This window comes from Colletes latitarsis, chromosome 1, assembly GCF_051014445.1.
Source record: "Colletes latitarsis isolate SP2378_abdomen chromosome 1, iyColLati1, whole genome shotgun sequence".
Classification (NCBI taxonomy): Eukaryota; Metazoa; Arthropoda; class Insecta; order Hymenoptera; family Colletidae; genus Colletes; species Colletes latitarsis.
In genome coordinates, this window is record NC_135134.1 from 18,252,352 (window position 1) to 18,265,634 (window position 13,283).

Below are 13,283 nucleotides of genomic sequence, written 5' to 3' on the forward strand. Positions count from 1 at the left end.
AAATCCCAGACCTAATCCAGAACGAACACAGACCTAACATGCGTTATCCACTAAAATATTGATCGAGACCAGGGTTAATGGACTGTTTCAGTGTGATACCACATTACCACGTGATCCAAACCTGAAAATGCCCGAGATCTGGCCAACAAGTATGCGAAAAATGTGAAAGTAAGACCCTGATGAGGGCAAATCCCAGGCTTAACCTAGACCTAACATGCGATATCCTCTAAAATATCGATCGAAACCAGGTTTAATGGACTGTTTCAGTGTGGAATCACATTACTGTGTGATCCCAACCAGAAAAAGCCCAGAATCTGGCCATCAAGTATGAGAAATAAGCGAAGGTATGAGCCTGATGCGAGCAAATCCCACACCTAACGTAGACCTAGTATGCGTTATCCTCAAAAATATTGATCGGAACCAGGTTTAATCGTCTCTTTCAGTGTGGTACCACATTACTACGTGTTCCAAAGCAGAAAAATCCCAGGATCTGTTCAACAAGTATGTGAAGAATGCGAAAGTATGAGCCTGGTGAGGGCAAATCCCAGGCCTAACCTAGCCCTAACATGCGTTATCATCTAAAATATTGATCGAAACCTGGTTTAATCGACTGCTTCTGGGTGGTACCACATTACTATGTGATCCAAACCACAACAAACCCAGGATCTGTTCAAGAAGTATGTGAAGAATGCGAAAGTTTGAGACTGAAGAGGGCAAATCCCAGACCTAATCCAGACCTAACTTGCGTTATCCTCTAAAATATTGATCGAAACCAGGTTTAATTGACTGTTTCAGTGTGGTACCACATTTCTACGTGAACCAAACCAGAAAAAACATGAGATCTGTTCAACAAGTATGTGAAGAATGCGAAATTATGAGTCTGATGTGGGCAAATTCAAGGCCTCACCTAGACCTAACATGCGTTATCCTCTAAAATATTGATCGAAACCAGGTTTAATTGACTGTTTCACTGTGGTACCACATTTCTATGTGATCCAAACCAGAAAGAGCAAAGGATCTGGCTAACAACTAAGAGAAATATGCGAAAGCATGGGCCAGATGAGGGCAAATCGCAGACTTAACCGAGACATAACCGGCGCTATCCTCTAAAATTTTAATCGCAACCAGGTTTAATTGACTGTTTCAGTGTGATACCACATTACTACGTGATCCTAACAATAGAAAAACACAGCATCTGGCCATTCAAGTATGCGAAAAATGCGAAAGTACGGGCCAGATGAGGGCAAATCCCAGACCTAACCGAGATATAATCGGCAATATCCTCTAAAATATTAATCGAAACCAGGTTTAATTGGCTGTTTCGGTGTGGAACGTCATTATTACGGGATCCAAACCAGAAAAAACCCAGCATCTGGCCAACATGTATGCGAAAAAATCGAAAGTATGACCAAGATGATTGCAAATACCAGAACTAACCCAGACATAACCGGCGTTATCCTCTAAAATACTATTCGGAACCAGCTGCTATTGACTGTTTCAGTGTGGTACCACATTACTACGTGATACAAAGCAGAAAAAGCCCAGGATCTGGCCAACAAGTATGCGAAAAATACGAAAGCACGACACAGATGAGGGCAAATCACAGACCTAACCGAGACATAACCGGCGTTATCCTCTAAAATATTAATCGCAACCAGGATTAATTGACTGTTTCGGTGTGGTACCGCATTACTACGTGATCCAAACCAGAAAAAACGCAGGATCTCGCCAACAAGTATGCGAAAAATGCGAATGTATGTGGCAGATGATTGCAAATACCAGACGTAACCCAGACCTAATCAGCGTTCTCCTCTAAAATACTAATCGGAACCAGCTTTTATTGACAGTGTCAGTGTGGTACCACTTTACTACGTGTTCCAAACCAGAAAAAGGCCAGAGTCTGGCCAACAAGTAAGCGAAAAATGCGAAAGTACGAGCTAGATGATGGGAAATACCAGACCTAACCCAGCCATAGCCGGCGTTATCCTTCTGAAATATTAATCGGAACCAGGTTTAATTGACTGTTTCAGTGTGGTACCACATTACTGCATGGTCCAAGCCTGAAAAAGGCCAGGATCTGGCCAACAAGTATGCGAAAAATGAGAATGTATGTGGCAGATGATTGCAAATACCAGACGTAACCCAGACCTAATCAGCGTTCTCCTCTAAAATACTAATCGGAACCAGCTTTTATTGACAGTGTCAGTGTGGTACCACTTTACTACGTGTTCCAAACCAGAAAAAGGCCAGAGTCTGGCCAACAAGTAAGCGAAAAATGCGAAAGTACGAGACAGATGAGGGCAAATCCCAGACCTAACCGAGACATAACCGGCGTTATCCTCTAAAATATTAATCGCAACCAGGTTTAATTGACTCTTTCGGTGTGGTACCGCATTACTACGTGATCCAAACCAGAAAAAACGCAGGATCTCGCCAACAAGTATGCGAAAAATGAGAATGTATGTGGCAGATGATTGCAAATACCAGACGTAACCCAGACCTAACCGGTGTTATCCTCTAAAATATATATCGAAACCAGCCTTCATTGACTGTTTCAGTGTGGTACCACATTACTGCGTGATCCAATCCAAAAAAAGCCTAGAATTTGGCCACCAAGTATGAGAAAAATGCGAAAGTATGAGCCCGATCAGTGCAAATCCCAGACATAACCTAGACCTAACATGTGTTACCCTCTAAAATATTGTGATCTTGACCAGGTTTAGTCGACTGTTTCAGTGTGTACCACATTACTACGTGATCCAAACCAGAAAAAGCGCAGAATCTGGCCATCAAGTATGAGAAATATGCGAAGGTATGAGTCTAATGGGGGCAAATCCGAGGCCTAGCCTAGACCTAACATGCGTTATCCTCTAAAATATAGATCGAGACCAGGTTTAGTCGACTGTTTCAGTGTGGTACCGCATTACTACGTGATCCAAACCAGAAAAAGCCCAGAATTTGGCCATCAAGTATGAGAAAAATGCGAAAGTATGAGCCTGATGAGAGCAAATCCCAGACCTATCCTAGACCTAAAGCGCGTTATACCCTAAAATATTGATCGTGACGAGGTTTAGTCGAGTGTTTCAGTGTGGTACCACATTAGTACGTGATCCAAACCAGTTGAAGCCCAGGATCTGGCCTACAAGAATGAGAAATATGCGATTGTATGAGCCTGATGAGAGCAAATCTCAGACCTAACCTAGACCTAACATGAGTTATCCTCTAAAATATTTATCGAAACCACGTTTCATCGACAGTTTGAGTGTGGTACCACATTACTACGTGATCCAAAACAGTGAAAGCCCAGGATCTGGCCAACAAGAATGAGAAATATGCGAAAGTATAAGCCTGGTGATAGCAAATCCAAGACCTAACCTAGACCTAACATGCGTTACCCTCTAAAATATTGATCGAAACCAGGTTTAATGAACTGTTTCAGTGTGGTACCACATTACTACGTGAGCCAATCCAAAAAAAGGCCAGAATCTGGCCATCAAGTATGAGAAATATGCGAAAGCATGAGCCTGACGAATGCAAATCCCAGACGTAACCTAGACCTAACATGAGTTATCCTCTAAAATATTGATCGATACCAGGTTTAATTGACTGTTTCTGTGTGGTGCCACATTTCTACGTGATCCAACCAGAAAAAGACCCTCGATCAGGTCAACAGGTATGTTAAAACTGCGAAAGTATGACACTGATGAGGTCAAATCCCAGACATAACACAGATCTAACATGCGTTATCCTCTAAAATATTGATCGTCACCAGGGTTAATGGACTGTTTCAGTGTGATACCACATTACCACGTGATCCAAACCTGAAAAAGCCCGGGATCTGGCCAACAAGTATGCGAAGAATGTGAAAGTATGACCCCGATGAGGGCAAATCCCAGACCTAACCTAGACCTAACATGCGTTATCCTCTAAAATATAGATCGAGACCAGGATTAAGCTACTGTTTTAGTGTGGTACCACATTACTACGTGATCCAATCCAGGAAAAACCCAGGATCTGTTCATCATGTATGTGTGGAATGCGAAAGTATGAGCCTGATGTGTGCAAATCCCGGACCTAACATAGACCTAACATGCGTTATCCTCTAACATATAGATCGAACCAGGTTTAGTCGACTGTTACAGTGTGGTACCACATTACTACGTGATCCAAGCCAAAAAAAGCCCAGAATCTGGCCATCAAGTATGCGAAAAATGTGAAAGTATGAGCCTGATGAGTGGAAATCCCAGACCTAACCTAGACCTAACATGTGTTATCCTCTAAAATATTGACCGAAACCAGGTTTAATGGTCTGTTTCAGTGTGGTACCACATTACTACGTGATCCAAATCGACAAAAGCCCAGGATCTGGTCAAAAAGTATGCGAAAAATGTGAAAGTGTGACCCCGATGAGGGCAAATCCCAGACCTATACTAGACCTAACTTGCGTTATCCTCTAAGATATTGATCGAAACCATGTTTAATTGAGTGTTTCAGTGTGGTACAACATTTCTACGTGATCCAAACCTGAAAAAACATGGGATCTGTGCAACAAGTATGTGAAGAATGCGAAATTGTGAGTCTCATGAGGGCAAATTCAAGCCCTAACCTAAACCTAACATGCGTTATCCTCTAAAATATTGATCAAAACCATGTTTCATCGACTGTTTCAGTGTGGTACCACACTACTATGTGACCCAAACCAGAAACAACCCAGGATCTGTTGAAGAAGTATGTGAAGAATGCGGAAGTATGAGACTGATGAGGGCAAATCCCAGACCTAATCCAGACCTAACATGCGTTATCCGCTAAAATATGGATCGAGACCAGAATTAGACGACTGTTTCAGTGTGGTACCACATTACTACGTGATCCAATCCAAAAAAAGCGCAGAATCTGGCCATCAAGTATGAGAAATATGCGAAGGTATGAGTCTAATGGGGGCAAATCCGAGGCCTAGCATAGACCTAACATGCGTTATCCTCTAAAATATAGATCGAGACCAGGTTTAGTCGACTGTTTCAGTGTGGTACCACATTACTACGTGATCCAAACCAGAAAAAGCCCAGAATCTGGCCATCAAGTAAGAGAAATAAGCAAAACTATGAGCCTGATGAGAGCAAATCCAAGACCTAACCTAGACCTAACATGCGTTATCCTCTAAAATATTGATCGAAACCAGGTTTAATGAACTGTTTCAGTGTGGTACCACATTACTACGTCATCCAAACCAAAAAAAGGCCAGAATCTGGCCAACAAGTATGCGAAGAATGTGAAAGTATGACCCCGATGAGGGCAAATCCCAGACCTAACCTAGACCTAACATGCGTTATCCTCTAAAATATAGATCGAGACCAGGATTAAGGTACTGTTTTAGTGTGGTACCACATTACTACGTGATCCAACCCAGAAAAAACCCAGGATCTGTTCAACATGTATGTGAAAAATGAGAAAGTATGAGCCTCATGAGGGCAAATCCCAGACCTAACATAGGCGTAACATGCGTTATCCTCTAACATATAGATCGAGACCAGGTTTAGTCGACTGTTTCAGTGTGGTACCACATTACTACGTGAACCAAGCCAAAGAAAGCCCAGGTACTGTTCAACAAGTATGTGAGGAATGCGAAAGTATGAGCCTGATGAGTGTAAATCCCAGACCTGACATAGACCTAACATGCGTTATCCTCCAAAATATTGATCGAAACCAGGTTTAATGGACTGTTTCAGTGTGGTACCACATTACTACGTGATCCAAACCAAAAAAAGGCCAGAATCTGGCCATCAAGTATGAGAAATATGCGAAGGTATGAGTCTAATGGGGGCATATCCGAGGCCTAGCATAGACCTAACATGCGTTATCCTCTAAAATATAGATCGAGACCAGGTTTAGTCGACTGTTTCAGTGTGGTACCACATTACTACGTGATCCAAACCAGAAAAAGCCCAGAATTTGGCCATCAAGTATGAGAAAAATGCGAAAGTATGAGCCTTATCAGTGCAAACCCCAGACCTAACCTAGACCTAACATGTGTTATCCTCTAAAATATTGATCGAAACCAGGTTTATTGGACTGTTTCTGTGTGGTTCCACATTTCTACGTGATCCAACCAGAAAAAAACCCTCGATAAGGTCAACATGTATGTTAAAACAGCGAAAGAATGACACTGATGATGTCAAATCCCAGACGTAACACAGACCTAACATGCGTTATCCTCTAAAATATTGATCGAGACCAGGGTTAATGGACTGTTTCAGTGTGATACCACATTTCTACGTGATCCAAACCAGAAAAAACATGGGATCTGTTCAACAAGTATGTGAAGAATGCGAAATTATGAGTCTGATGAGGGCAAATTCAAGGCCTCACCTAGACCTAACATGCGTTATCCTCTAAAATATTGATCGAAGCCTGGTTTAATCGACTGCTTCTGGGTGGTACCACATTACTGTGTGATCCAAACCACAACAAACCCAGGATCTGTTCAAGAAGTATGTGAAGAATGCGGAAGTATGAGACTGATGAGGGCAAATCCCAGACCTAATCCAGACCGAACACAGACCTAACATGCGTTATCCTCTAAAATATTGATCGAGACAAGGGTTAATGGACTGTTTCAGTGTGATACCACATTACCACGTGATCCAAACCAGAAAAAACATGGGATCTGTTCAACAAGTATGTGAAGAATGCGAAATTATGAGTCTGATGAGGGCAAATTCAAGGCCTCACCTAGACCTAACATGCGTTATCCTCTAAAATATTGATCGAAACCTGGTTTAATCGACTGCTTCTGGGTGGTACCACATTACTATGTGATCCAAACCACAACAAACCCAGGATCTGTTCAAGAAGTATGTGAAGAATGCGAAAGTTTGAGACTGAAGAGGGCAAATCCCAGACCTGATCCAGACCTAACGTCCGTTATCCTCTAAAATATTGATCGAAACCAGGTTTAATTGACTGTTTCAGTGTGGTACCACATTTCTACGTGATCCAAACCAGAAAAACATGGGATCTGTTCAACAAGTAAGAGAAATAAGCGAAAGTATGAGCCTGATGAGGGCAAATCCTAGACCCAACTCTGACCTAACGTGAGTTATCGTCTAAAATATTGATCGAGACAAGGGTTAATGGACTGTTTCAGTGTGGTACCACATTACCACGTGATCCAAACCTGAAAATGCCCGAGATCTGGCCAACAAGTATGCGAAAAATGTGAAAGTATGACCCTGATGAGGGCAAATCCCAGGCTTAACCTAGATCTAACATGCGATATCCTCTAAAATATCGATCGAAACCAGGTTTAATGGACTGTTTCAGTGTGGAACCACATTACTGTGTGATCCCAACCAGAAAAAGCCCAGAATCTCGCCATCAAGTATGAGAAATAAGCGAAGGTATCAGCCTGATGCGAGCAAATCCCACACCTAACGTAGACCTAGCATGAGTTATCCTCAAACATATTGATCGGAACCAGGTTTATTCGTCTCTTTCAGTGTGGTACCACATTACTACGTGATCCAAAGCAGAAAAATCCCAGGATCTGTTCAACAAGTATGTGAAGAATGCGAAAGTATGAGCCTGGTGAGGGCAAATCGCAGGCCTAACCTAGCCCTAACATGCGTTATCATCTAAAATATTGATCGAAACCTGGTTTAATCGACTGCTTCTGGGTGGTACCAGATTACTATGTGATCCAAACCACAACAAACCCAGGATCTGTTCAAGAAGTATGTGAAGAATGCGAAAGTTTGGGACTGAAGAGGGCAAATCTCAGACCTAATCCAGACCTAACTTGCGTTATCCTCTAAAATATTGATCGAAACCAAGTTTAATTGACTGTTTCAGTGTGGTACCACATTTCTACGTGATCCAAACCAGAAAAACATGGGATCTGTTCAACAAGTATGTGAAGAATGCGAAATTATGAGTCTGATGTGGGCAAATTCAAGGCCTCACCTAGACCTAACATGCGTTATCCTCTAAAATATTGATCGAAACCAGGTTTAATTGACTGTTTCACTGTGGTACCACATTTCTATGTGATCCAAACCAGAAAGAGCAAAGGATCTGGCTAACAAGTAAGAGAAATATGCGAAAGTATGAGCCTGATGTGGGCAAATCCTAGACCCAACTCTGACCTAACATGAGTTATCGTCTAAAATATTGATCGAGACCAGGGTTAATGGACTGTTTCAGTGTAATACCACATTACTACGCGATCAAAACCAGAAAAAACCCAGAATCTGGACATCAAGTATGAGAAATATGCGAAAGTATGAGCCTGATGAGAGCAAATCCCAGACCTCACCTAGACCTAACATGCGTTATCCTCTAAAATATTGATCGAAACCATATTTAATCGACTGTTTCAGTGTGGTACCACACTACTATGTGATCCAAACAAGAAAAAACCCAGAATCTGTGCAGGAAGTATCTGAAGAATGCGGAAGTATGAGACTGATGAGGGCAAATCCCAGACATAATCCAGACCTAATCCAGACCTAACATGCGTTATCCTCGAAAATGCTGATCGAGACCAGCTCTAGTCGACTGTTTCAGTGCGGTACCACACTACTACGCGATCAAAACCAGAAAAAACCCAGAATCTGGCCATCGAGTATGAGAAATATGCGAAAGTATGAGCTTGATGAGAGCAAATCCCAGACCTAACCTAGACCTAACATGCGTTATCCTCTAAAATATTGATCGTGACCAGGTTTAGTCGACTGTTTCTGGGTGGTACCACATTACTACGTGATCCAAACCAGAAAAAGCCCAGGATCAGGCCAACAATTATGAGAAGTATGCGAAAGTATGACTCTGATGAGGTCAAATCCCAGACCTAATCCAGACCTAACATGCGTTATCCTCTAAAATACTGAACGAGACCAGGTTTAGTCGACTGTTTCAGTGTGGTACCACATTACGACGTGATCCAAACTAGAAAAAGCCCAGAATCTGGCCATCGAGTATGAGAAATATGCGAAAGTATGAGCCTGATGAGAGCAAATCCCAGACCTAACCTAGACCTAACATGGGTTATCCTCTAAAATATTGATCGTGACCAGGTTTAGTCGACAGTTTCTGGGTGGTACCACATTACTATGTGATCCAAACCAGAACAAACCCAGGATCTGTTCAAGAAGTATGTGAAGAATGCGAAAGTTTGAGACTGAAGAGGGCAAATCCCAGACCTAATCCAGACCTAACTTGCGTTATCCTCTAAAATATTGATCGAAACCAGGTTTAATTGACTGTTTCAGTGTGGTACCACATTTCTACGTGATCCAAACCAGAAAAAACATGAGATCTATTCAACAAGTATGTGAAGAATGCGAAATTATGAGTCTGATGTGGGCAAATTCAAGGCCTCACCTAGACCTAACATGCGTTATCCTCTAAAATATTGATCGAAACCAGGTTTAATTGACTGTTTCACTGTGGTACCACATTTCTATGTGATCCAAACCAGAAAGAGCAAAGGATCTGGCTAACAACTAAGAGAAATATGCGAAAGTATGAGCCTGATGAGGGCAAATCCTAGACCCAACTCTGACCTAACATGAGTTATCCTCTAAAGTATTGATCAAAACCATGTTTAATCGACTGTTTCAGTGAGGTACCACACTACTATGTGATCCAAACCAGAAAAAACCCAGGATCTGATCAAGAAGTATGTGAGGAATGCGGAAGTGTGAGACTGATGGGGGCAAATCCCAGACCTAATCCAGACCTAATCCAGACCTAACATGCGTTACCCTCTAAAATACTGATCGTGACCATGTTTAGTCGACTGTTTCAGTCTGGTACCACATTGCTACGTGATCCAAACCAGAAAAAGCCCAGGATCAGGCCAGCAAGTATGAGAAGTATGCGAAAGTATGACCCTGATGAGGTCAAATCACAGACCTAATCCAGACCTAATATGCGTTATCCTCTAAAATACTGATCGAGACCTGGTTTAGTCGACTGTTTCAGTGTGGAACCACATTACTACGTGATCCAAACCAGAAAAAGCCCAGAATCTGGCCATCGAGTATGAGAAATATGCGAAAGTATGAGCCTGATGAGAGCAAATCCCAGACCTAACCTAGACCTAACATGGGTTATCCTGTAAAATATTGATCGTGACCAGGTTTAATCGTCTCTTTCAGTGTGGTACCACATTACTACGTGATCCAAAGCAGAAAAATCCCAGGATCTGTTCAACAAGTATGTGAAGAATGCGAAAGTATGACCCTGGTGAGGGCAAATCCCAGGCCTAACCTAGCCCTAACATGCGTTATCATCTAAAATATTGATCGAAACCTGGTTTAATCGACTGCTTCTGGGTGGTACCAGATTACTATGTGATCCAAACCACAACAAACCCAGGATCTGTTCAAGAAGTATGTGAAGAATGCGAAAGTTTGAGACTGAAGAGGGCAAATCCCAGACCTAATCCGGACCTAACTTGCGTTATCCTCTAAAATATTGATCGAAACCAGGTTTAATTGACTGTTTCAGTGTGGTACCTCATTTCTACGTGATCCAAATCAGAAAAACATGGGATCTGTTCAACAAGTATGTGAAGAATGCGAAATTATGAGTCTGATGAGGGCAAATTCAAGGCCTAACCTAGACCTAACATGCGTTATCCTCTAAAATATTGATCGTGACCAGGTAAACTCGACTGTTTCAGTGTGGTACCACATTTCTACGTGATCCTAACAAGAAAAAACATGAGATCTGTTCAACAAGTATGTGAAGAATGCGAATTTATGAGTCTGATGTGGGCAAATTCAAGGCCTCACCTAGACCTAACATGCGTTATCCTCTAAAATATTGATCGTGGCCAGGTTTAGTCGACTGTTTCTGGGTGGTACCACATTACTATGTGATCCAAACCACAACAAACCCAGGATCTGTTCAAGAAGTATGTGAAGAATGCGAAAGTTTGAGACTGAAGAGGGCAAATCCCAGACCTAATCCAGACCTAACTTGCGTTATCCTCTAAAATATTGATCGAAACCAGGTTTAATGGACTGTTTCAGTGTGGAACCACATTACTGTGTGATCCCAACCAGAACAAGCCCAGAATCTGGCCATCAAGTATGAGAAATAAGCGAAGGTATGAGCCTGATGCGAGCAAATCCCCCACTTAACGTAGACCTAGCATGCGTTATCCTCAAAAATATTGATCGGAACCAGGTTTAATCGTCTTTTTCAGTGTGGTACCACATTACTACGTGATCCAAAGCAGAAAAATCCCAAGATCTGTTCAACAAGTATGTGAAGAATGCGAAATTATGAGTCTGATGTGGGCAAATTCAAGGCCTCACCTAGACCTAACATGCGTTATCCTCAAAAATATTGATCGAAACCAGGATTAATGGACTGTTTCAGTGTGGAACCACATTACTGTGTGATCCCAACCAGAACAAGCCCAGAATCTGGCCATCAAGTATGAGAAATAAGCGAAGGTATGAGCCTGATGCGAGCAAATCCCCCACTTAACGTAGACCTAGCATGCGTTATCCTCAAAAATATTGATCGGAACCAGGTTTAATCGTCTTTTTCAGTGTGGTACCACATTACTACGTGATCCAAAGCAGAAAAATCCCAAGATCTGTTCAACAAGTATGTGAAGAATGCGAAATTATGAGTCTGATGTGGGCAAATTCAAGGCCTCACCTAGACCTAACATGCGTTATCCTCAAAAATATTGATCGAAACCAGGTTTAATTGACTGTTTCACTGTGGTACCACATTTCTATGTGATCCAAACCAGAAAGAGCAAAGGATCTGGCTAACAACTAAGAGAAATATGCGAAAGTATGAGCCTGATGAGGGCAAATCCTAGACCCAACTCTGACCTAACATGAGTTATCCTCTAAAATATTCATCAAAACCATGTTTAATCGACTGTTTCAGTGAGGTACCACACTACTATGTGATCCAAACCAGAAAAAACCCAGGATCTGATCAAGAAGTATGTGAGGAATGCGGAAGTATGAGACTGATGGGGGCAAATTCTAGACCTAACTCTGACCTAACATGAGTTATCCTCTAAAATACTGATCGTGACCATGTTTAGTCGACTGTTTCAGTCTGGTACCACATTGCTACGTGATCCAAACCAGAAAAAGCCCAGGATCAGGCCAACAAGTATGAGAAGTATGCGAAAGTATGACCCTGATGAGGTCAAATCACAGACCTAATCCAGACCTAACATGCGTTATCCTCTAAAATGCTGATCGAGACCAGGTTTAGTCGACTGTTTCAGTGTGGTATCACATTACTACGTGATCCAAACCAGAAAAAGCCCAGAATGTGGCCATCGAGTATGAGAAATATGCGAAAGTATGAGCCTGATGAGAGCAAATCCCAGACCTCACCTAGACCTAACATGCGTTATCCTCTAAAATATTGATCGAAACCATATTTAATCGACTGTTTCAGTGTGGTACCACACTACTATGTGATCCAAACAAGAAAAAACCCAGAATCTGTGCAGGAAGTATCTGAAGAATGCGGAAGTATGAGACTGATGTGGGCAAATCCCAGACATAATCCAGACCTAATCCAGACCTAACATGCGTTATCCTCGAAAATGCTGATCGAGACCAGCTTTAGACGACTGTTTCAGTGCGGTACCACACTACTACGCGATCAAAACCAGAAAAAACCCAGAATCTGGCCATCGAGTATGAGAAATATGCGAAAGTATGAGCTTGATGAGAGCAAATCCCAGACCTAACCTAGACCTAACATGCGTTATCCTCTAAAATATTGATCGTGACCAGGTTTAGTCGACTGTTTCTGGGTGGTACCACATTACTACGTGATCCAAACCAGAAAAAGCCCAGGATCAGGCCAACAAGTATGTGAAGTATGCGAAAGTATGACCCTGATGAGGTCAAATCCCAGACCTAATCCAGACCTAACATGCGTTATCAACTAAAATACTGAACGAGACCAGGTTTAGTCGACTGTTTCAGTGTGGTACCACATTACGACGTGATCCAAACTAGAAAAAGCCCAGAATCTGGCCATCGAGTATGAGAAATATGCGAAAGTATGAGCCTGATGAGAGCAAATCCCAGACCTAACCTAGACCTAACATGGGTTATCCTCTAAAATATTGATCGTGACCAGGTTTAGTCGACAGTTTCTGGGTGGTACCACATTACTATGTGATCCAAACCAGAACAAACCCAGGATCTGTTCAAGAAGTATGTGAAGAATGCGAAAGTTTGAGACTGAAGAGGGCAAATCCCAGACCTAATCCAGACCTAACT